The sequence below is a fragment of the Lontra canadensis genome, unplaced genomic scaffold, assembly GCF_010015895.1.
Source record: "Lontra canadensis isolate GAN:19392208 unplaced genomic scaffold, GSC_riverotter_1.0 scaffold9, whole genome shotgun sequence".
In the NCBI taxonomy this organism is placed as follows: Eukaryota; Metazoa; Chordata; class Mammalia; order Carnivora; family Mustelidae; genus Lontra; species Lontra canadensis.
The window spans coordinates 561198-586586 of record NW_022631003.1 but is presented as its reverse complement, the minus strand read 5'-3'; the positions used below and the strand labels follow the sequence as shown (position 1 = coordinate 586586).

Sequence of the window (25389 nt, the reverse complement as noted above, 5' to 3'; positions counted from 1 at the left end):
CATTAAAGCTGCTGCCTTCAGTAATGGGTCCTGTAGACAGCTGCCAGTCATTAACTGATTGGATGCAAATGATGATGGGTAAAGCCTGTCATAGTGACTGTGCTGCTAATTTATGGTTTAAATCTGGATAGTGGAGAAATGATAGCTGATTTGGACTGTGTAAACCACGAGTCCTATCTCATTATGTGGTTGATAATGTCAGGAAAATACTAGACATAGTTGATTACTGTAGTTTGCTGATTTCACAATGACTCTTTGCATTTTTGTGCTTAGGAAAGAGGAAATTTTCTCTGATGACTGCTTTAATGAGCAAGCCACATAATATTTGAAAGTGTATGTGTGTGTGTTTAAAACAACATATTTTGTGAACCATATTGATTAGTATCTGCTTGGGAAAAAAAAAAAAACAAAACATTTTTTAATTCATTAGAAGTGGTTAAATGTATGATCACCCTTCTGGCCTCTGGCTTTCTCTAAATCCCCATATCTTTGGCTCCCTGTAGAACTGAGCACCATTGATCTCTGCTACTCTGGCTTTCAAAGCACCTCACAATTTTCATTATTTTTCATTTTCCATAGCTCTCTCTTCTACAGGTTTGCCTCCTTCCTAAATTGATTCATTCTTCAAGGTTCTGTCCAAAGATTGCCTTTACTTTCCTTTTTTTTTTTTTTAAGACTTTATTTATTTATTTGACAGACAGAGATCACAAGTAGGCAGAGAGGCAGGCAGAGAGGAGGGTAGGCAGGCTTTCCGCCGAGCAGAGAGCCTGATGCAGGGCTCGATCCCACGACCCTGGGATCATGACCTAAGCCGGAGGCAGAGGCTTTAACCCACTGAGCTACCCAGGCGCCCCTTTATTTTCCTTTCTGTTAAGATTCTAAAACACTTCCTGGTATAGAGTGGGGGGGTGTGTGTGTCAATAAACAGGCCATTGAATTTCTAAGTTATTTTCCCCCGTGACCTCATACCTATGTGGAACTTCTCCACCTGGATGATTTGCCAGTATCTCAAACTCATCACCGTCTTCCCTAAAACCAACTACTTGCCAACTTCCTTATGAATTAAGGTCATAAGCATAGACTAGCAAACTGATTATAGAGAAACAGATCAGTGAGCACATAAACATAAAAAAAGAATGATAGCCTATAGGTGGCATATCTGGTATGCTGGAAGATATTTAAAATTTTTAAAGTTATGGATTCAAAATCAAAGCATTTTTTAGAGTAGCTGGTTTATTAAATATCATTTTGCTTTAAGAACATATGACTGATTTTTAATTAAGCAGGGTTAATCTAAGGAAAACTTATTAAACAACAAAGTTTATTTTAATGCCTGTTTCTAATGTAAATATGTGAAATGATACAAAAGATGTATATTTAATGATGCACATATTTGAAACACTAAAGGGGATTGCCCAAGCATTCTATGTTCATTCCCTCCTTCTGCAAATGACAATTATGGCCCATTTTGATACAAAGAACAGAGAAAGTAGTTGTTGCAGCCATGCAAGGCTTGGCAATTTTTCTTTCATCCCGGATTTGTGTAAAACTGATAGTTGTGTTTCAACCTCACATAGTTTCAGATTTCAAGAAACAAGTATGTTGAAGGAGTAGCATTTTATGTAGGAAACAACTCATAATTTAAGTGAAATCCAAACCTTCAAGTCATGTGAAACTTGACTAATTCGTTGTAGATTTTATGGTCTGAGTTTTTGTTTACCTCTAGTTGAGTGTCTTCAGCAGTGGTGAACTGCTAGCATTTAAGCAGCTAGCAATGAAATTGTATAGTAAGGTTCATTATATTTCCTAGATAACTCATTATGTTGCTTCTAAAGTAAGATGACAAATTTTCAAAAGAGGTTCAAATTTTCATAAAAAAATAGAATTTGGCAGTAAAGTCAGGAAGGGCAACCAGTGTAGCATTTTACTAAGACTGGCTGGCCTGAGTTAAAAAACTGTAAAATATGGACTTTTTTTTTTTTTTTTAACAGAGAGATATGGTTGGAGGGAGGTAGCTAAAGACACCAGTCGAGGCTGATGGGAAGAAAAATCCTACAGAGTTGAATCAGCCCTCCATGGGGTAGAGAGAAATTCTGTATTGCTTAATCTCAGTTCATCTCTTCTCTTCTAATTAGAAAAATAAAATATAAAATAATGGGGCTGATGAGAATAAAATGAAAATGTCTCATTAGCTCAACTAGACTCAAGTATTTTAAAAAATAAGTATGTTAAACTGTTCATTTAGGGGCCCACTTTAAACAATTGAGTTTAAAGAAATCAACTGTGGTTGCTTTTCAGTTGGTATGGAATACTCCCAGAAGTTCAAAAGCATCAGGTTTCCTTGACTCTATGAATGGAGTGGCATATAAATCTTTTCTTTTTGTTCCAGCTCTAATGAGTACAAATACAGTTGTTAGGGAAAAAAATACTGGACCACAACATGAAGCAGGTGACTTACTGCTTACCCTGTCTTTACAATTACCCATAACAAAACTTTTAGAATCTTTATGGGATTTTGAAAACCCTCAAACCTAAAATTAGCTTTGTCTTAGATTGAATGTATTTACCGGTGGTTCTGTTTCAAAGGAATTCAAACTTGCATATGATTAAAACAAGTATGACATTAAATTATTCTGATTTCCATATTAGTTTTTGGGTTTGATTCTTAAAATGCTTAACTTTTTTTTGCTTTTCTTTTATTATATATATATATATAAAGTATATTAGGAGAAATGTATATATACACATCATATTTGTACCATTTAGAGAATACCACTGAAACAAACAGACATTTTGAGGCTGAGGAAAAAATTATACCAGTATCTTTGAAGACCTTCCCTGATACTCCTTATTTCAGTTTTGTTTCTTTTAAGTACTTGGTTTTATTTTATTCTAGAACCTCTGCTATAGTGTTAAAACAGCAGTGATGACAGCAGATTTTTTTACCCCATTCTTGCCTTAAAAAGAATGTTTTTAATATTTCACCATTAATTATGTGCATTTTACAGGTTTTTCTGTAGATGCTTGTATCTGTAGAGTTTTCATCTTGATTCTAGTTTAAGATTTGTTTTCAGGAATTAATATTGATAGTGATACAGATTTTCTCCCACTCAATCTGTTAATTTGATGGTTTATATTAATAGATTTCCTAATAAACCTACTTTGCATTCCTGGAGTAAACCCAGGAATTGCTTATAATGTATTATCATTTTTATATTTTTCTAAATTTGTTTTCACCCACATTCCTGAGTGAGATTGGCAGTTCTGATCTTGTGGTTTCATATTCTGGTTTCAAAATCAATTAACCTTTCAGACGTAGTTTGGGAGTATACCTCTTTTTTGTTTCCTGAAGGATTTTATATAAAATTAGAGTTAACTTTTTCTTCTATAATCGGTAGAATTTACCTGTAAACCTTGCTGGTATTAATCTTTTTCTATTGCTTTAATTTCTTTCATGATTTGGAAACATTAAGATTTACTTTTGGATCAATTTCAGTAAATTTTTTTCCCCTGGATTGTGTTCAATTTAACCAGTTTCAAATTTATTTGCACCAAGCTATACATAATGTTCTCACAGTATCTCTTTTGAAATCTCTGTTGCAACTGTACTTTAAAACATATTTGAGACACTTTGAGCAACAGATGTAGATTTGCCTCAAACTTTGTGAAGGTGGATTTATGTATAGGAAATCACAGGGGATTTTTAATTCTTTTTTCTGTTTTGTCCAGGTAGTTTTGGCAGACAATACATCTACCTTCTCCTTCTCTGAATTGTTTGGGAGAGGGGGTTTGTTTGATTGCTTCTTGTTCATCTTTTCAGGCTGTTCCCTTTCAGGGGGCTTGAGTTTCTGCAGTTTCTGCAATCCAAACTCCCGCTTAAAGTTGATTAATGCCCAAGGCCTCGTTCATCATAGTGTCCCAGATGCAGACTGAATGACATCTTAAGAGCTTGTTTACCCTTCTGGAGTCCTGCTTTCAAGCCATTTCTAGATGCAGGGATTTCCCCTTACTTTTCTACCAACTAATACATTCCATTAACAAATAATTTTATTTTTTGATCTAGCACTTTTGTGTGTTCTGTACTTGGAGGGGAGGTCTGGACATGGCACTCCATTATAGTACCAGAAATGGAAGGCTTAGAAATCTCTTCAAATCTGGCATCTATTAAGAAATGGCTGGGGCACCCAGGTGGCTCAGTTGGTTAAGGGTCTTCCTTTGGCTCAGGTCATGATTCTGGGGTCCTGAGATCGAGTCCCACATGGGGCTCCCTGCTCAGCGGGGAGTCTGCTTCTCCCTTTCCGTCTGACCCTCCCTCCTGCTTGTGCTCTCGCTCACTCTCTTTCTCTCAAATGAATAAATGAAGTTTTAAAAAAAGAGATGGTTAACTATATTAGAAGCTGTTTTTGAGAATAGAGTTATTTAACGCATAGCTGATATTTTTGAAATTTTAAATTCTCTTTTAACAAAAGAGAACCAAGCTGCTAATGTAAGCTAAAGGGTATATTATAGCACTATCTTACACAAAATGGAATTATAGGTATTTGACCCATATAAAACACAGGAGGGTAAAAATACATATGTTTCCTGCTTATAATATGAAGTTACAGATAATGTCATAGAGCAGATTTTCAAGAAGATAAACAGAACATGTTTTCTTAATTTTACTCTTACTATGTATACACCTGTACAGCAATTACTGGTGATCATGGATTTAAAAGAAAATTTCAGTTTAGTCTCAAGGGATTATGGAGAAATCTGATATGTCCCAAGTCGTATAATAATTTTTGAAAATGGGTTGGCTGTAGAAGACTGTTTATATACTCGAATGGGAAGATGGTTAAAACAAATTGTGAGCCCTGTGTTTACATACAGGTATTAAATTAGAAATCTCAACTTTTTAGCTTTGCATATTAGTATTCAATTTGTCTGTAATTTTAAAATATGTATATTACCAGCCAAGGGGATCTAGCAGGAATGTGCATATTATGCACTTACTAAAAATTAAATAAGGATAAAATATATTAAAAGTTTTGATTTAAAAAATGATAATATTGTTTTCCAAGTAAGAAACCATAATCCGATTTGATTAAATAGTAGAGAGAGATTTAAAAAAAAAAAAACCTTCTGCAGGGCAGAGCTATATTAAAGACTTTATTGAGTCTTGGATTTAGGATTCTAATTCCCAATAATAATACTAGCTGTCACTCTGAACATTCATTCAGTCATCTTAAACAGCATAATTCAATTCTTTTATGTAAAACACCATGGGATATTCTATTAAAATATCAACATTAATATCTTTTTTGGAAGGAGTGTAGACACACTTTAATTAGGAAATTTTAGGGATTTTAGGTTTAGAAAGGAGGAACTGGATGAGATAGTATAAGAGCTGAGAGTCAGATTTTGACAAAAACAGGTTACTGAGGTGTCAGGGTACTGTTTTCTGTGAGGGCAGTTGTCCTGGATGGTAGAGGAAACTCACAGTTTTACAATGTTTGGGGCTTTGCATATTACAACTGGGAGTTTCTGTAATAAAGACATGTGATAAATGATTTTTTTTTCTCCTCTTCTCTTGGGGAAAGGGAGTAAATTTCTCAAGTTATTTATCACAAGAGTACCAGCAAAGAGCAGAAGGTCTCTGATATTTTGATATATTATCTGTTTTTACTTTATCACTTGGATTACTCTGAGTTTTACGGTTTTACAAATAAGCTTTGGCGGTTTGGAAAACTGGTATATGGTACCTCATTTTTCTACTTAACTCCAATTTTGAATAACCTGAGGATTTTCTAAGGATGGCTTTGAGTCATGTTCACCCTTAGTGGTTATGATTAAAGAGTATTGTCCGTATTTGTGGGAGTGTTGAAAATAATTTCAAATAAATGAGTTTCTGTGAGGATATTAATTAATGATATTGCACAAATCTTTATATTCTGCATTTTTTCCTATCTTTAGTCACTATGATATATTTGAGACTACTTTGGCCCTTGATTTCTATTACTTGGGAGCACTGGTATGGGATTTTAAAATCTCTTTTGCTGTTACACATTGGGACAATCATTTTGAGTTACTTTTTGAGGACAGGTGATAAACGCACTAAAGTCCATCTTGTGCCGTGCCTCGTTGCTCTCTGGTGTGATTCTAGAAGCAAGAGGTTATGTGGTACTTTGCTCAGAGGCCTACCATGCTTTGGTTGTGGCTACTGGTTCTCATTCCCAAGTTGAAACTAGAGTAGTTATTTACTTTTGAGGTTTTAAGTTAAAAGGTTGGTACACTTAAAGAAGTGTATCCTAACCTCAATCCTGATTTGGTAGAAAAAATACAGATTCTCTGTGAGTTTTGAACAACCTGACATGAAACTTGTCTGAAGGTCAATAATATTTAGGACTCACAGATGAGATATACAGATTTATGTCTCTAAAACCACATAATCTGGGGCGCCTGGGTGGCTCAGTGCGTTAAGTCATGATTTCGGGGTCCTGGGATTGAGCCCCACATCGGGCTTTCTGCTCAGCAGGATGTCTGTTTCCCTCTGCCTCTCTGCCTACTTGTGATCTCTCTCTTAGTCTCTGTCAAATAAATAAATAAAAATCTTAAAAACAACCACATAATCTAATCATAACTTCTAGATGGTAATATTCATTAATGACTAATAAGTGTCCAGGGGATGTGTTTGTTGCAAAAGATCCTGTAATGGCCTCTGAGAATTCCCTGCCGTGGCCCAATCTAATTAAGATTAGAGCCTCAGGAGAATAAGCCAGCCCTTCTCTTACACTGCTCGATTGATGTGATAAGGTCTTTTTAGTCCATTGACCCTTCTGATTCTTCCTGTTTATTTTACCCATCTGGGTAGTAGCTTCCTTTCACTGTTTGGAGGTCAAACTTTCTGAATTGTATATTTAATTCTGTTAAATGAGAAACAGCATTCTTTGTTTCAATAACTTTTTCATGTGATGTAAAAATGCCTCAAGTATTTGCTGCATAGCCTTTCTCAAGAACCCTTATCTGGTGACCTGTAACAGCAAAACAGCAGAGGCAATTAACCTCCCTCTTTTTCTAGTTGTTAATAGTCAGCTGAAAGTACAGAAGAAAATAATTTCAAATGATAGGTGCCCAAGATTTGTGCATTATCAAAGATAATTGATATTTATTTTTGGAAATTTCATATAGTTATTCAATAGATAATTGTTCTTTTTTTCTCATTAGCATGCATAAGTATTTTTCACTCACATACTTTATTCTCAAAATTTATATTTTTACTGATTATTTCCTTTTAAATTCCCCCTTTCTCTAGTATTAACTCTGCTTTTGCCATATTCAGCTTTAGCTGCTGAGTTGATAAAAATGACTATCAAAAATTAATATATAGAGGTTAATGTAAGGTGTAAAATAGTGTCCCAATATACTGTATTTGAGATGTACTTTATTTTTATTTTAGAAGAAGATCTCTTTTTTATAAAATTAAATATGAATTTTAGGATTTTCATTATTTTTCTCACCTTAAAACTGGCTTCAGGAGTGTTTAATTCTGCTTTTAGTTTTTTTTTGCTTTTGTTAGTCTAGATTTACTTGGCAATGAAATAAATTCTCAGAGGCATTCCCAGAGGTACTGAGTACAGGAAGATGTAATATGACAGTGTATATCTAATTGGTCATACTTCTAATGGATGATAATGAAATATCATTCCTTATCCATAATAATGTACTTTCCAGGGTATATACCTATTATTTCATTTAATTGTCTCAGTCATGCTAGAGTTTAACTTGGGCAAGCATCGTTCCACCTGTTTCACAGATGAGAAATTAAGAGAGGCAGAACGCTTAAGGAGAAACAGCACGGTGAAGAGTGTAGACTTTGCAGTAAGAGGTAGGCGTGGGCACTGATCTTAACCCAGACCATGAACAGCTGTTTTCATTATCCTTATTTGTAGTGTTGTCACAAGCCCTCGGAGCCCGCAAGTTGCTGATGTGTATATTGATCAGATAGTGCTACTGTGTGGCCCAGAGTATGTGTAGCATACCTACCAGGGTCTGGCACACATTTCTTGTTTACTAAATTACCGCTTTTACTGTTGCTGATAAATAAAAGAGTCAGGTAATTTACTTCTGTGTATTGGAATCTCATTGTTAACAGGACCAGACTAAAACTTCGGTTTGGGAAATTTTGTTTTACATTTCCACATCAAAATTCTTTTTAGTAGGGGCGCCTGGGTGGCTCAGTTGGTTCAGCATCTGACTCTTGATCTTAGATCAGGTTTTGATCTCAGGGTCGTGAGTTCAAACCCTGTGTTGGGCTTCATATTGGGTTCCAGGCTTGGTGTGGCGTCTACTTATTTATTTTTATTTTTATTTTTTTAGATCTTGTTTATTTATTTGACAGAGAGGTAGAGAGTGCAAGTAGGCAGAGTGGCAGGCAGAGGAAGAGGGAGAAGCAGGCTGTCTGCTGAGCAGGGAGCCTGATGTGGGGCTTGATCCCTGGGATCATGACCTGAGCTGAAGGCGGCAGCCACTTAACCAACTGAGCCACCCAGGCGCCCCCTGTCTACTTATTTTAAATAAATAAATAAATAAATAAATAAATAAATAAATAAATAAATAAAAAAAATTGCTTTCAATGACATGTCCTAGGAAACTGACCTTGGGCCATTTGAGGGCAGGCTCTTTCCTAATGATGATAGGATTCACTGTGAGATAAAGTAGATGATGAGATTGGATTATAGGCGAAAAGGAGGGGATTAAAAACTAATAAAAGAATCCTCTTTTTCCACACTGGAGTTTACAACTCCTGATAAGTTGTATAAAAACTCTTGGCCTCTCTAAGCATGTTTTTCATCTTTTAGAGCTGAGCCAGACTCAGATGACACCAGTCATGACAGAAACAAGGGATTCTTTGGGACATATAAATTTCTGACAAAAAGTCATAAGCAGCTCAACCACTTTTTAGAATTTATTATCAATCTAAAGGTACCCATTGAAGAACTACATGGACTCAGTCTGACTTCAGGAGAGATCAGTCAGATAGTGAGGAAATTCTAAATTGAATTGGTATGTTGGTAAATAGGGTGACTCTCTGTGGCATGCCAATTATATATTCACCGAGTGTTTTACTGCCTACTTTTAGCAGCATGAAAGGGGTCTATTTGTAAGATTTGAGAAGCTCAGGCAAGGCTCAGGTGCTTCCAAACTGTTTCCCCTTTCCAGTCCTTACACTTGTAAATGTGATTGTATTTACTGTCATTTTACACAGTACTGTGGGTTAATCTTTAATTTTGCATTGCGGTTAGAAAGGATGTAGGGCACCTGGATGGCTCAGAGGGTTAAAGCCTCTCTCTTTGGCTCAGGTCATGATCTCAGGGTCCTGGGATCGAGCCCTGCCTCTGACTCTCTGCTCAGCGGGGAGCCTGCTTCCCCCTCTCTCTCTGCCTGCCTCTCTGCCTACTTGTGATCTCTGTCAAATAAATAAATAAAATCTGAAAGAAAGAAAGAAAGGGATGTAGAGCAGATTTTTTTGTTTTGTTTTAATGGTGAGTCTATGGGAAAAATTCCAACCACAGATGAGAAGTTAATGAATGAAGGCAGGTTCAAAGGAGACCCAGCAGCCCAGATCAGGAATGGTATTGGCAGCAGACACTAGACTATGGATGTGGGTGCTGCTCATTGCAAAAATAAGGACTATGGTAGGGATTATAGATGCTAAAATGCTAAGGAACAAACGTATTAAAACAAAAAGCCTGGACTGAATTGAGTTTATGGGTATTGCACTAGGCACATAGATATTATAGTGAGTTACAGTGTTTTCAAGACAGCATTAACATATTATTGGAATACTAAATGTTACCTTGCCATTTTCAATAATTTCCTTAATAAGAATAAATTTAGTTCTAGGTCTCCAGTAACCAAAGTTGAAGAACCAAGAGAAGTAATTGCATATTATTAAATTGCTCTAATTATAATTACATATAAATATATATGCATTCTGGTGTCCTATGAATCATAATCTTTATATTATGTCCACTTACGTCTAGTTAACATTTTAACTAGATAGTTTCTTTTCTTTCACCCACTTAATAATATGTTCTTTTTTGTAATAATCCAAGACTTAGTTACTTTAGGAAAAATAAATTCTTACAGGTTTATAAGGGCTTTTATCTCCCTAGAGTCATGTGATGTGACTATCAAATAATGAGTAAAGAGCCCAGGCTACAAATGTTGACCCCCTTACAATCTTCACTAATGGAAGGAGTGTAGTTAAAAAAAAAAAAAAACATATTCACATTTATCTTAAGTTCCATGCACTTAGTGGCTATTTTTTTTGTTTCCTTCTGCTTTTTGCTTTTTTCTGTCTCTGTTAAAATGAGAGAGTTTAACATAATTAACCTTTATAATTTAAAATGATACTTAAATTATATCTTTGGCTATACCATTTTGGGAAACACATGGAAATTCCCGGTATCCCATTGTGATTATAAGCAAGGGTCCGTAGGGTTAGCTTCCAAGTCTGGCTTGACTAATCCCAGGCTCGGTTTCCTCAACTAGTATCAGCTGGATGGTAATCTCCTGTGTTATGTGAATTGAAAGAGTTAATATATATATATACAAAGATTAGCCTAGAAATAGGCCTAGAGCCTAAATTGGCAGAATTCTTATCTGATGCATGAGGCACTCCTGTATTTATTTTCTTTCGCACCTGGTCTGGCTTTGATATCTGGTAAGATTTCCGTATTTAACCCTTTTTGGTGGTAGCATTCTGGTTTCCAACAATTAACTCCTATTTGAAGGAAACAAAACTCGGGATTTATCACTTTATTTTATGTGGTTAAATGTTTCAGTTTTGCCATATCCTTACATAGAACTCATGATTTTGATATAGGATCTAAAGATCTGTGGGAAAGTTCTATGGTAAAAATAAATGCTAACTTAGGGCAGAAGTCAAAAGTTAGAGTCTTGACTGATTTTGGTGGTTGTGCTCAGTGCACCAGCTGAGCATAAGTTGAGATGAACATGCTGATAGGATAATCCTCAGGTGTGATGGCTGATTTAGACCTGAATGGTAAGTAGCTTCATTTAAATAGTAATATTGGAAGTCATTCATCTTAGCTAATTTTTTGAAGAGCATTATATGCCAAAATCATAAGAAAATTATTTTAGCTTTTATAATAGGCAAACATACATGTCTTCAGACTTTTAGTATAAAGTAAAAATATCTTTGAAAAAATTACTCAAATCTCCTCCATGCATTGATTTTGTGAAATATATGAAGAGATACGAAATTGCAGGAGAGTAAGTTTGAAGTTAGTCTGTGAATTTAGAAATACTATGTATTTGAATGAGGGCTTTGAAAAAAAATTGGAGGTATTTGTTGTTGTAGATCACTTAGCATTTCTAGAGGGAACTCACATTTGATTTTCCCTTTAGAACAACTTTAGCAAGATGGGAATACTTAATTGTTCTTCTGCCTTTCAAGGAACATAAAATAAACTGTGGCAGATTGTGGGCTAAGTACAAGAGGAGCTTTCGTTGCGAATGAAGGTCAAGTTTCTTCGTAAGTGGATACCTTGTAGATGCAGTTGAATATCAGTGTGAAGGGCCCTTGAGATAGAAGAGTTATTCCTACTGCTTCACTTCCTGATATTTTAGCAGAAAAAATTTTGATTTCTTTTTGAAAATAAAATAACTTCCGAGATCAGATTTTCTAAAACTTAGTGATACCTAGAAGCAGCTGTTTGCTTTCCCTTCATATAATCATCATATACGCTTAGTCTTAGGAATTAATCGTGTACTTGTTAAACAGTGCTTTGTAAAATCTCTCTTCCGTGCAAGGCATCTACAGGCCACTTACAAGATCTTGATTAATGTATGGAAGTCCCCAGCATCTCTGAGGAACGACCCTTTGTTTACACAGAGTATGTTCTATTTCCAGTAAGTTAAGTGGAAAATGGGACGTTTAAAATTACATATCCAAATAAATATAAAACAATAAATTGGCATTAAATTTTCTGTGGTATGGAAAATACCATACAGGTACAGGTCTGTGAATCGTCAGGCTTACACACTTCACAGCACTTATCATAGCACATACCCTTCCCAATGTCCATAACCCAACCACCCGCTCCATACTCGCCTCCCCCTGCCAACCTTCAGTTTGTTTTGTGAGATTAAGAGTCTCTTATGGTTTGTCTCCCTCCCAATCCCATCTTGTTGAATTTTTTCCTTCTCTACCCCCAACCACCCCCCACTTTATCTCTCAAATTCCTCATATCAGGGAGATCGTATGATAATTGTCTTCTCTGATTGACTTATTTAGCTCGGCATAATACTCTTTAGTTCCATCCATGTCGTTGCAAATGGCAAGATTTCACTTCTTTGGTTGGCTACATAGTATTCCATTGAATATATAGACCACATCTTCTTTATCCATTCATCTTGTTGATGGACATCTAGGTTCTTTCCATAGCTTGGCTATTGTGGACATTGTTGTTGTAAACATTCGGGGACACATGGCCCTATGTATCACTATATTTGTATCTTTAGGGTAAATACCCAGTAGTGTGATTGCTGGGTCATAGGGTAGCTCTATTTTCAAGTTTTTTGAGGATGTGAATGTTTTCAGAGTGGCTGCACCAACTTGCATTCCCACCAATAGTGTGGGAGAGTTCCCCTTTCTCCACATCCTTGCCAGCATCTGTCGTTTCCTGACTTGTTAATTTTAGCCATTCTGATTGGTATGAAGTTGTACCTCATTGTGGTTTTGATTTGTATTTCCCTGATGTGGAGTGATGTGAAGCACTTTTTCATGTGTCTGTTGGTCATCTGGATGTCTTCTTTGCAGAACTGTCTGTTCATGTCTTCTGCCCATTTTTAATTGGATTCATTGTGCTTTGGGTGTTGAGTTTGGTAAGTTCTTTATAGATTTTAGATACTAGCTCTTTATCTGATATGTCATTTGCAAATATCTTCTCCCATTCTGTCAGTTGTCTTTTGGTTTTGTTGACTGTTTCCTTTCTTGTGCAAAAGCTTTTGATCTTGATGAAATCCCAATAGTTCATTTTTGCTCTTGCTTCCCTTGCCTTTGGCGATGTTTCTAGGAAGAAGTTGCTGCGACTGAGGTTGAAGAGGTTCCCGCCTATGTTCTCCACAAGGATTTTTATCTATTCCTGTTTCACATTGAGGTTGTTCATCCATTTTTAGTCTATTTTTGTTTGTGGTGTAAGGAAATGTTCCAGTTTCATTTTTCTGCATGTGGCTGTCCAGTTTTCCCAACACCATTTGTTGAAGAGACTGTCTTTTCCATTGGACATTCTTTCCTGCTTTGTTAAAGATCAGTTGACCATAGAGTTGAGGGTCTATTTCTGTGCTCTCTCTTCTGTTCCGTTGATCTATGTGTCTGTTTCTGTGCCAGTACTATACTGTCTTGATGATGACAGCTTTGTAATAGAGTTTGAAGTCTGGAATTGTGATGCCACCAACTTTGGCTTTCTTTTTCAACATTCCTCTGGCTATTCAAGGTCTTTTTTGGTTCTGTATAAATTTTAGGATAATTGTTCCATTTCCTTGAAAAAATGGATGGTATTTTGATAGGGATTGCATTAAATGTGTAGGTTGCTTTAGGTAGCATGGACATTTTCACAATATTTGTTCTTCCAATCCATGAGTATGGAATGTTTTTCCATATCTTTGTGTCTTCCTCAATTTCTTTCATGAGTATTTTGTAGTTTTCCGAGTACAGATTCTTTTCCTCCTTGGTTAGGTTTATTCCTAGGTATTTATGATTTTGGGTGCAATTGTAAATGGGATCGACTCCTTAATTTCTCTTTCTTTTATCTTGCTGTTGGTGTATAGAAATGCAACTGATTTCTGTGAGTTGATTTTATATCCTGACACTTTGCTGAATTCCTGTATGAGTTCTAACAATTTTGGAGTGGAGTCTTTTGGGTTTTCCACATAAAGTATCATACCTGCAAAGAGAGAGTTGACTTCTCTTTGCTGATTCGGATACCTTTTATTTACTTTTGTTGTCTGATTGCTGAGGCTCGGATTTCTATATTGAATAGCAGTGGTGATAATGGACATCCCTGTCGTGTTCTTAGGGGAAAAGTTCTCAGTTTTTCCATATTGAGAATGATATTTGCTATGAGTTTTTCATAGATGGCTTTGATGATATTGAGGTATGTACCCTCTACTCCTACACTTTGAAGAGTTTAGATAAGAAAGGATGCTGTACTTTGGCAAATGCTTTTTCAGCATCTATTGAGAGTATCATATGGTTCTTGTTGTTTCTTCTATTAATGTATTGTATCACATTGTCTGATATGGGATGTTGAACCAACCTTGCAGCCCTGGAATAAATCCCACTTGGTCCCGGTGAATAATCCTTTTAATGTACGGTTGGATCCTATTGGCTAGTATTTTGGTGAGAATTTTTGCATCTGTGTTCACCAAGGATATTGGCATGTAATTCTCTTTTTTGATGGGGTCTTTGTCTGGTTTGGGGGTCAAAGTTATGCTGGCCTCATAAAATGAGTTTGGAAATTTTTCCTTCCATTTCTATTTTATGGAAAAGTTTCAGGAGAATAGGTATCAAGTCTTCTTTAAATGTCTGGTAGAATTCCCCTGGGAAGTTGTCTGGCCCTGGGCTCTTGTTTGTTGGGAGATTTTTGATGACTGCTTCTATCTCCTTACTGTTTATGGGTATGTTCAGGTTTTCTATTTCTTCCTGGTTCAGTTGTGGTAGTTTATATGTCTCTAGGAATGCATCCATTTCATCCAGATTGTCAAATTTACTGGTGTGTAGTTGCTCATCATATGTTCTTATAACTGTTAGTTTTTCTTTGGTGTTGGTTGTGATCTCTCCTCTTTCATTCATGATTTCATTTATTTGGGTCTTTTCTCTTTTCTTTTTGATAAGTCTGGCTAGGGGTTTATCAATCTTATTAGTTCTTTCAAAGAACCAGCTCCTAGTTTCATTGATTTGTTCTATTGTTTTTTGTTTGTTTGTTTCTCTTTCCTTGATTTCTGCTCTGATGCTCATGATTTCTTTTCTCCTGCTGGGTTTAAGCTTTCTTGGCTGTTCTTTCTCCAGCTCTTTTAGGTGTAGGGTTAGGTTGTGTACTTGAGACCTTTATTTTTTCTTGAGAAAGGATTATATTGCTATATACTTAACTCTCAGAACCACCTTTCCTGTGTTCCAAAGATTTTGACCAGTTGTGTTTTCATTTTCATTTGTTTCCATGATTTTTAAAAATTCTTCCTGAATTTCCTGGTTGATACATTCATTCTTTTGTAAGATGCTCTTTAGCATCGATGTATTTGAGTTCTTTCCAACCTTCCTCTTTTGATTGAGTTCTAGCTTCAGAGCATTGTGGTCTGACAATATGCAGGGAATGATCCCAGTCTGTTGGTACTGGTTGAGACCTGATTTGTGACCAGGATGTGATCTATTCTGGAGAATGTTCCATGTGCACTAGAGAAGAATGTGTATTCTATTGCTTTGGGATGGAATGTTCTAAATATATCTGTCCAGTGTGTCATTTGAGGCCTTTATTTCTTTGTTGATCTTTTGCTTGGATGATCTGTCCATTTCAGTGAGAGGGGTGTTAAAGTCCCCTACTATTATTGTATTATTGTTCATGCATTTCTTTGATTTTGTTATTAATTGGCTTATATAGTTGGCTGTTCCCATGTTAGGGGCATAGATATTTAAAATTGTTATACCTTCTTGTTGGACATACCCTTTGAGTATGTTATAGACCCTTTGAGTATGATATAGAGGTTCCTCATCTCTTATTACAGTCTTTGGCTTAAAATATAATTGTTCTGATACAAAGATTGCCAACCCAGCTTTCTTTTGATGTCCATTAGCATGGTAAATTGTTTTCCACCCCTCACTTTAAATTTGGAGCTGTCTTTGTGTCTAAAATGAGTTCCTTGTAGATAGCATGTTGATTTTTTTTTTTTTAATTCATTCTGATGCCCTGTATCTTTTGATTGGGGCATTTAGCCCATTTACATTCAGGGTAACTCTTTAAAGATAGGAATTTAGTGCCATTGTATTGTCTGTAAGGTGACTGTTACTGTATATTGTCTCTGTTCCTTTCTGGTCTACTAGTTTTAGGCTCTCTCTTTGCTTAGAGGACCCTTTTCAATATTTCCTATAGGGCTGGTTTGGTGTTTATAAATTTTTTTTGTTTTTGTTTGTCCTGGAAGCATTTTTCTCTCTATTTTCAATGACAGCCTAGCTGAATATAGTATTCTTGGCTGCATGTTTTTCTCATTTAGTGCTCTGAATATATCATGCCAGTTCTTTCTGTCCTGCCAGGTCTCTCTGGATATGTCTGCTACCAATCTTATATTTTTACCATTTTATGTTACAGACTTCTTGTCCTGAGCTGCTTTCAGGATTTTCTCTTTGTCACTAAGTCTTGTAAGTTTTACTAGTAGATGATGGGGTGGGACCTATTTTTATTGATTTTGAGGAGTTTCTCTGTGCCTCCCATTTTTGCTGCTTGTTCCCTTTGCCATATTAGGGAAATTCTCTACTGTAATTTACTCCAATATACTTTCTGCCCCCCTCTCTCTTTCTTCTTCTGGAGTCTCAATTCTTACATTGTTTCATCTTATGGTATCACTTATCTCTCAAATTCTGTCCTCGTGGTCCAGGAGTTGTTTGTCTCCCTTTGCTCAGCTTCTTTGCTCTCTGTCATTTGGTCTTCTATATCACTAATTCTCTCTCTGCCTCATTTATCCTAGCAGTAAGAGCCTCCATTTTTTATTGCATTTGGTTAATAATTTTTTTGTGGTTTCAGCTTGGTTAGATTTTAGTTCTTTTATTTCTCCAGAAAGGGCTTTTATTTCTCCAGACAGGTTTCTCTAATATCTTCCATGCCTTTTTCGAGCCCATCCATCACCTTGAGAATCGTCATTCTGAACTCTAGATCTGATATATTACCAATGTCCATATTGATTAGGTCCCTAGCTTTCGGTACTGCCTGTTGTCCTTTTTTTTGGTGTGTGTGTGGTGAGTTTTCTGCCTTGTCATTTTATCCAGATAAGAATATATGAAAGAGAGAATAAAATATTTAAAGGGTGTTAAAGACCCCAGAAAAATGTATGCTAACCAAATCAGAAGAGACCCTAAATCGGGGGAAAAAGAAAGGGGGTAAAAAGAAATTTAAAAAATCTTTAATATATATATATTATTATATATATAATAATATATATATATTAGACTTGTGAATAGAACAGAGCCACCCACTTGATTTTGGGTGTATTTTGGTCTGTTAGAAGAAACTGTAATCCAAAATTTTATGGAAAGAAAACTTATATATACAGAAAAATAAGAGTAAATATGATGAAGGGATAGAATATAAATATAAAGATGAAAATTTAAATAAAAATTCTAAAAAAAGTATTGATAAGGTCTTTGGAAAAAGAAAAAAAAGGAAGTGGAGACAATTTGCTCAGGCTGGAGACTAGAACAAAGCCCTGTGCTAGATTTAGGGTATATTTTGATCTATTAGAAGAAATTGTATCCCAAAATTTTTTAGTGGAAGAAACTCTATATGTATACAAAAAATAAAGTTAGATACAATGAGGGATAAAATATGACTATAATAATGAAGTTTTAAAAAGATTTTTTTAAAGAAAGGTATTGTTAAGATAAACTAGTTAAAAAAAGGTTAAAAGAGGAAAGAGGAAAAGTTTAAAAAATTAGAATAAGAACAAAACAAAATAAAAAAATTAATTAATTTTGCAAGAGTAAAGAGTCATTGGCAGAAAGCCATGAATTCCATGCTTTGCTTTCCCCTCCTCTGGAAGTGCACTCTTCTCCTCCATCAGTGAGCTTGGTCTTGGCTGGATGTTCTTGCTGATATTCTGGGAAGGGGCCTGATGTAGTGATTCTCAAATGTTTGCCCGAGGCAGAGTCGCGCTGCATTTGGCGGCGGCCAGGCTAAGTAATCTGCTCGGGTTTGCTCTTGGGAGCTTTTGTTCCCTGAATGCTTTCCGTAGAGCTCTGGAGGTCCGCAATGAAAATGGTGGCCTCCCAATCTCCTGCTGGAGGAGCCAAGACCTTAGTTCCCCATTCCTCAGTGTGCCCTCAGAGTAAAGCGCTCAATTACTCCCATCTCCCTGGTCTCCAGCCGTGCTGTGAGCTCACCCAGCCTGTGACCAAGCATTTCTGTCTCTGGCACACAGCCCCGTTTGGGGTCTCTAAACTCAGTAAATTCCTGCTGCGCTGCTCTTCCGGCGGATGAGGGTTAGTCTCCCCAGATCTGCCACTTGTGGGGTCTCTGCTTAAAGAGCAGTGGCCTGACTTTGCCACAGATCACAGTTTAAGGTAAGGCCAAGCTGAGAGCCCCTCCTCGGCTCTTTCTCTGTAGTCGGCTTTCCCACTCTGATACCTGTGAGCTCTGCTACACTCAGATACCCCTGATCCTTCTGTGACCCTGTGGGACCTGGAACCACACTGTCCCTGTGAGGGCTCCATCCCTGCTTAGCCTCTGGTGCGACGTCCCTCAGTGGAGCAGACTTCTGAAAGTTCAGATTTTGTGCTCTGGTGCTGCAATGCTTGCTGGAGGCGGTCTCTCTCCCTGCAGTCTATCTTCTCATTGCTTTGGATTCACTTCTCTACTCATCCTAACTTTCAGAAAGTGGTCGATTTCTTGTTTCTGGAATTGCTGCTTTTCTTCTCTTTGATCTCCTGTTGGGTTTGTAGGTGTTCAGAATGGTTTGATAATTGTCTAGCTGAACTCCTGCCATCTGATGTCATCTCAGTCTGCTACTCCTCCACCATCTTGACCAGTAACCTCCGGGATAGCTGTTTTGTTGTTTCTGGAGTGTTTTTGTTGTTGTTGTTCTTTGTTGTTGTTGTTGTTGTTTGTCCCTAGCAGTTCTGAGGGGATGATTCATTTGAATAATTTATTTTGTTTTCATATTATTCTCCAGCCCTCAATTAAATATGTAAAAATACTGAGTATTATGCTATTCTACTTTATATTCAAACTAAATATTGAGGGCGTGAGATAGCATTACCTCTAAATAGATTCTGATGCCTGGAAACTAACATATCTTGGTTCTTCCTGGTCAGTAACTTTTTGCTACTTAGGGAGTTAACCACAGTTTTCTTGTCAGTGAATTGGGTATAGTAAGATACCTCAAAGGTTTTTTTAATAGGTTAAGCTCTGGACACTGATAAGCATATAGCAAGCTTTAAATAAACGAAAGCACTCTTATTATTTTTATTATTACAGTGAAATTTTAAAATTCTTTCTCTGCCTCTTCTGCTCCACTTCTTCATCTACCTTGTCTCATAGGGCTAGAAGATAAGTCCATGGGATGGGATAGCAGTCGCCTCAAATGAGAGAAACTTCTGATCGTATTCATTTTGTAAAACAAGAATAAAATGAGTACGCTGAATATTTTCAGATGCTATTGGGAAGAACTTTTTAAAAGTACATTGAGATTTTAGAATAATTACATTTCTTAAACTTCAAATAGTATATTATCTCCAGAGCTGAAAGTGTGAATTGGATTCATGTGCACACACTGTCTATTAAAATACAAACTTTCAAAGCATTGATGTATTTTTTTAGGCTTCATAATTTCTTGGACGAATTTTAGTATTTTATTCTAGTAAAACTGTACTTTAACAAAAGGTACATTTATGAAATGAATGTATCACTAAAATATATGGGCCTAAACATGTAAAAAAATAATGGAAGTGGCATTAAATATTAATGAAAATGTAAGATCTTTACGTTCTATTGGTCCAAAGTGTAATTACCAAGTGTAAATTTGAAGATAATCCCAAACATCTGTTTCTGATTGTCTTAGTACAAGAAAAAGTTTAGTGACTGTTAAACCCTTTATTCCTTAAGTAGGATATAGGATAACCCCATCTCTATTTTAAAAGAATGTGGGATGTGACCTTAATTTTTCTTTTCTCTCTTCTTTCTTTTCCTCCCCTCCCCTCCATTTCCCTTGTGTTCCCTCCGCCACCCCAAACCCAGTTGCAGGCAGTTAGATTAATTATATTCCTAGGTTCACGGCCAGTTTGAGCATGGCTGGGATGATCCCTGCAGATTTCCTCTCTTCTATTCCTGTGATTATTCCCTTTTATCTCTATTCCTAACTTCTTTTTTCCTTTGCACCGTGGACAACTGTTCTAATGTACTTGATTTGCATCCTTTGATTTATAATCTATCTTTGTAAACTGTGTAGTGATATTTTGGTTGTGAATGAATTTTTAATATATATTTCTGGATCTGTGACACAGAATGCCTCTGATGTTTTGATTCTTTGTCAGCTTTCTAAGGTCCGTTCATGTGACAATGTTTACAGGGAATTTGCGCGTCCTTATTTCTGCATTGTAATCTATAAAGTGTATGTCCCACATGCTACTCCCATGACAATGACATGTTGATTTGGTTCCCAGTGTCAGCCAACACTAAGAGGCTCTCATTAAACACCCTCTTACATGTTCTCTGGGAGTGGGATTGCTGGTTAGGGCTTGTTCTGGGCTTAGTGATTCTTGTTGATTAGACGGAGTTCTGTCAGATGGCCCTACAGGATGACTCTCACAGTCTTACATGGCCACTAACAGGATACAAAGCCTTCCCCCCACAACCCAGCAGAACTTGGCTTTATCCAGTTTTCTAAATATTTCCAATCTCAAATCTTATTGTAATAACTTACGTTTCTCTGGGTTATTGAGGAATTTGAATATTAGTTAAATGCTTTAAATTTTTTGTTTTGTTTCAATTTTGTTCAAATCCTTTGCCCATTTTTCCTCTGTTGGATTTCTTATCTTTTTCTGGTTGCTTTGTTAGTTTTTTTCTTCAAAGTACAGTCTCTTATTTACATTGTTTGAAATATATTTTCCTGGTGTATGAATGCATATTTAACTTTGTCCATTTTATCCCTCAATAATTAGAAGTCCTTAATTTTGAGATAATCAAGTTCATAATTTTTAAAAACCTTTTGAGTTAGAGGTCTTTTTAAGAAGTCTCTTTTCCTTCCACAGAGAAATTCTTCTACATATTCTTGTTAGCTTTACCTTTTCACATTTAACTTTTAAAACTATCTGGAACTTACCTTTGTATATGGTAACTATGGTATAAAAATCAAGTTTTTTATTTCTCTTATATTAAGCTTAGAAAAAATTTGAGTTTATTAATAAACAATGTGAAAGTATTGATTGAAATTACATAGAATTTATAGATTAATTTTGGAGATTTGACATCTTTATAATGTTAAATTGTCCCACCAATGAGCCTTGGGAAATTTCTCTGTATTTTTCAAGTTTTTGTCTTGGATACTTCCAAATAGTCAGACTAGCTAGATTTAAAAATTGATCTGATATAAAAAAAGTTGACTTGGTTGATGTGATCAAATTTAAGTAATAGAAAAAAAAAACTATAGCTGCACTGATTAATTCTATAGGATAATTATATAGGTGTGAAATCATAACATTAACCTTTAAAATGTACTTTTTATAGTTCCGATTAATGTGTTTTCCTCTCAACCATATCTCTGGTAGCTAAATCTTCAGTGGTTTTTTAATTCAATGATTTTTTTTACTTTTGTTTTATCATTGAAAAATGTTAAATGAATAGCTTCTATGAAAAGAATTAGTATTTAGTTGACAGCTAATGGCATTTTAAAGGTCAGAATTCTGTAGGGCAGTTTTATATTTTTAGAAGTGATGTTTATGTTAACATTGAGCTTTTGTAGTCTTGATGCAAGAATCAATCACATTTAAATTAGAATAGTGACAGCAGTTTTCATACCGAAAAACAAAAGAAAACAAAACAAAACAAGGGTACAACAATTTTAGTGTAAGTTTTGGCAGCTCTTACCTTAAATGAAAAAATAAAACCCAAAATTTATTTTGGTAAATACAATATTCTATTTTGTGAAGAATTATAAGAGAAAAGGGATTTTGATGCCTTAAACTTATGAGTAAGGAGAACAATGATTGAGCCTGATACCAGAATGTTCACGGCCAATGTGAGATGAATTATTGGGCTGGTGAAGGTGGCCCTCAGGGTGACCTGCCTACTTTGCTGGATGCCTGGGAGTCACCATCTGCCTGCGTTCTCCTTCAAAACACTGAAAGAGTAGACTGGTAGGAAAGTAATAAAAGAGCATGAGGAAAAAGAATAAGGCAGGGAAGATATTGAAAAGGAATTGTTTTCATATTTGAGTATGATGAAATCCTCCATCAATGTCTTTCCGCCAAAGACATTCAGGAACATATTGATAGTAAAGAATTTGGCTTAATTACTACTCTGATTGAGGGAACATTACACTGTGGGGATCCTGAGGTTATATCATAAGATTTGAATTTAGTTTGGGTGATTTGGGAGAGGGTCTAAAGGAGCAGGACTGTTCTCTAGGTTGGATGCTAGAGCAATTCTGTGACTGGATAAAGAAGTCATTCATTTAGCAAGAGAAAGGGATGTTTGGTATTTTGTGGGTTTACTGCAGCCTTTTCCTTTTTTGTGTTTGGTAAAATTATAAAGTAATCTTGCTTTGTCTCACTTATAATGGGTTCAAAATAACCTTGTCTCAAATTGGTATTCTGTAAGAATGTGTAGGGACAATTAAAAAAAAAAAAAAGGTAGCCTGATTGTGAGTGTCTGAGTTCAGGACATCAAAGTCTACCCTTCTTCTCCCCCCTGCTTTCTCCCTTCCTTCCTCTTTCATCCGTAAGTAGGTAAAATTGTTTTAAACATATATTCTTAATTTGGGAATTTTCATTTTTCATTTCCCAGGCACCCAGGGCAATGACTGAATCATAAGGATGTGAGAGACTTCTAGCCATGCAAAAAACAAGAAACTTGGCATCACATTGTGGCTTTGCCTCAGATAACCTTGCCAGGGATTTTTAATTCTGGGTTGCGTTCTCACTTTGAAGTAATCATCTCCCCTGCTGCCTGTCCCAGTGGGGGCCACCTTCAATCCTTTGCTTTTACTCTTCCCCTTAGCTGGATTCACCAGTTTTTGCAAGGCTGGCTCCCTTATCTTTCCGTCCTTAGACATCACCTCCATTTCCTCCTTTCTAAGATAATCTCTGTATAAATTCACCTCAACCCCTCCATCTTACATGGCTATTTTGTTAACAGTTATCATTAGCACTTACCATTATCTCAGTTAACTCATTTACTCTGTTGTGTGGTTGGTTCTTCCTTCCCCACTCCACTTCCCACTTCAAACATGAGCTCTGTGTGGGTGAGAACTTGCATGTACGTGCAGCTCCAGGTGCCTGGTCCATTATCAGGTTCTTCACACCAAACAGGTGCTTAGCAAATACTGGTTTAAGAATTGCGTATGTAGATGAGTGAACAAATGAATAACCAACTCAGTAAACATATATTCTAAACATAACTCTGTCTGTTGACTATTAAAGAGACAATTATTAGCTTAATATTTCACTGATATATAAGTACCTGAGAAAAATGTCAATCTGTTTCTCTCAAAATAGGCCTTAAAATTTTCAAAGCAGTTCTTTGCTCTGTTTTTTTCAGTGTCTGTATTCTAAGACTCTGGGCTAGATGAGATAGTACTATAATGGTGTTTTCCTGGTGCTTCAATTACTATTTGGAGGCATTTCTCTGGAGTGATTCCAGTGTAAATAGAATTTCATTTACTAATGCCATAATCAGAGCAGAACTTTGGGAGAGGTGAAGTGTGTTGAAAACAGCCTGGCTGTTAGAAGTTTCCACAGAGCCATACTTCATTCATTTGGTAATGTTGGTGGCAGGGGAGGAAGGGCTAGATAGAAAATACATGTGATATTAACCTTATTAAATTTGAAGATAATTATAATTTACTATATGCTTTTCCTACCATTTTGTATTTCCTGTTATTAAATTTAGTATTTGAATTTGAGAATATTTTAAGCTAATTTGACCATATTTTAAAACTAAGTTTCATCTTTCACTTCATGGATTCAGTTTTTCATGGATTTATAATGCCAAGGTCTGATTTGTAGTGTGTGAATATTGGTTTGTGGTGAAAGATGACATGTGGTCTGAAAATGCTAGGTGGACGGTGGAAAAAGTTTGGAAGCCACCAGACTTGGATTGGAATTCCTGCTCTGATACTTTTGTATTAACTTTGCAAGTTCTTTAGTGTCTCTGAGTCTGTTTTCCTCACTCACAGAGTGGAGAGAGTATTTATGTATAGGACTGGGTTAAGAGCTCAGCGAGACGATCCATTTCAGGAGTGTGGTGTCGTATGTGATGTTATTAGGTGATGAATAATTGTACGAACAGTGCTTTCCTTCTGTTTTCCATCAGAGGAAAAAGGAGGTATATGACTTTCCAAATATAGAAAATTATTACTCTCTGTAGATGATATAAGGCCATAAAGTGCATTATATTTGATATTATTTCTATTAGCAGAGCTTGACATTATAAATTACAAAAAGTATCGATCACAATAATATTAATGATAATAGCAAATATTTGTTGAGTGTTCGCCACATGACAGGCACTGTCTTAACACCTTACATACATTAACTCATTTAATCCTCACCACAAAACCCATGAAATACAAATTATTTTTCCTGTTTTACAGATGAGTAAATTAAGGCACAGTGTTAAATTAGCAGGGCATACCGGCGACTTTGCCTTTGCAAGATTATACACCTTTTTATGCATTAAAAATGGGTACCCCCAAACCCCTTCATTCCTCAGATATAGTCAGTAATTATCCAAGTTAATATACCTTGATGCACATAAGCCTTCTTCTCATCCTTGTCTTCTACCTGGGAAGGATTCCAATTTCAGGACTCCACACCCCATGTCCTTGTGGTAAGGAAGAAAGAGAATAGAAGTATCCAAGTTGGAGGGCCAGGTCAGCTTGAGAGGCATTCTATACAGACAGTGGTTGACAGTGTATCTTTGGTCTTTTGAATGTTGACAAATCATCATTACTTGAGGTGAAAGATTAAGAGCATACAGAAATTACAGATTTTATTTAAACATTATATATGGCAGTTCCTGGGTGGCTCAGTCAGTTAGGTGTCTGACTTCGGCTCAGGTCATGATCTCAGGGTCCTGGGATCGAGCCCTGTATCATACTCCCTGCTCAGCGGGGAGCCTGCTTCTCCCTCTCCCTCTGCCCCTCCTGCCCTCTTGTGCACACATATCCTCTCCCCCACTCTTTCAAATAAATAAATAAATAAAATCTTTAAGAAAAATAAATATTATGTATGAAAATAATGAGACAGTGGTTTTCCTACAAATAGATTTATTAGCAGGGAAGGTATAAAAGAATATTATATCTGAACAAACCATGTGTATTTAACCACTTTAAGGAATACAGTGTTTTACCAATATGTTCTGATTAATTATTAAGCCTCTTTATTGCTTTGATCTTAGTTAT

The 25389-nt window shown here is 36.1% G+C and overlaps 1 protein-coding gene and 1 non-coding gene across 2 annotated transcripts in view; both read left to right on the top strand.

Annotated features, from left to right (window-relative positions):
- Nucleotides 1-25389, top strand: part of TMTC2 (transmembrane O-mannosyltransferase targeting cadherins 2) — a 422846-nt gene that overhangs the window by 205302 nt on the left and 192155 nt on the right. The window lies entirely within an intron of this gene.
- LOC116866451 lies at nucleotides 21941-22090 on the top strand. Its single transcript, XR_004382391.1, has one exon. It is a non-coding gene; the product is annotated as a U12 minor spliceosomal RNA (small nuclear RNA).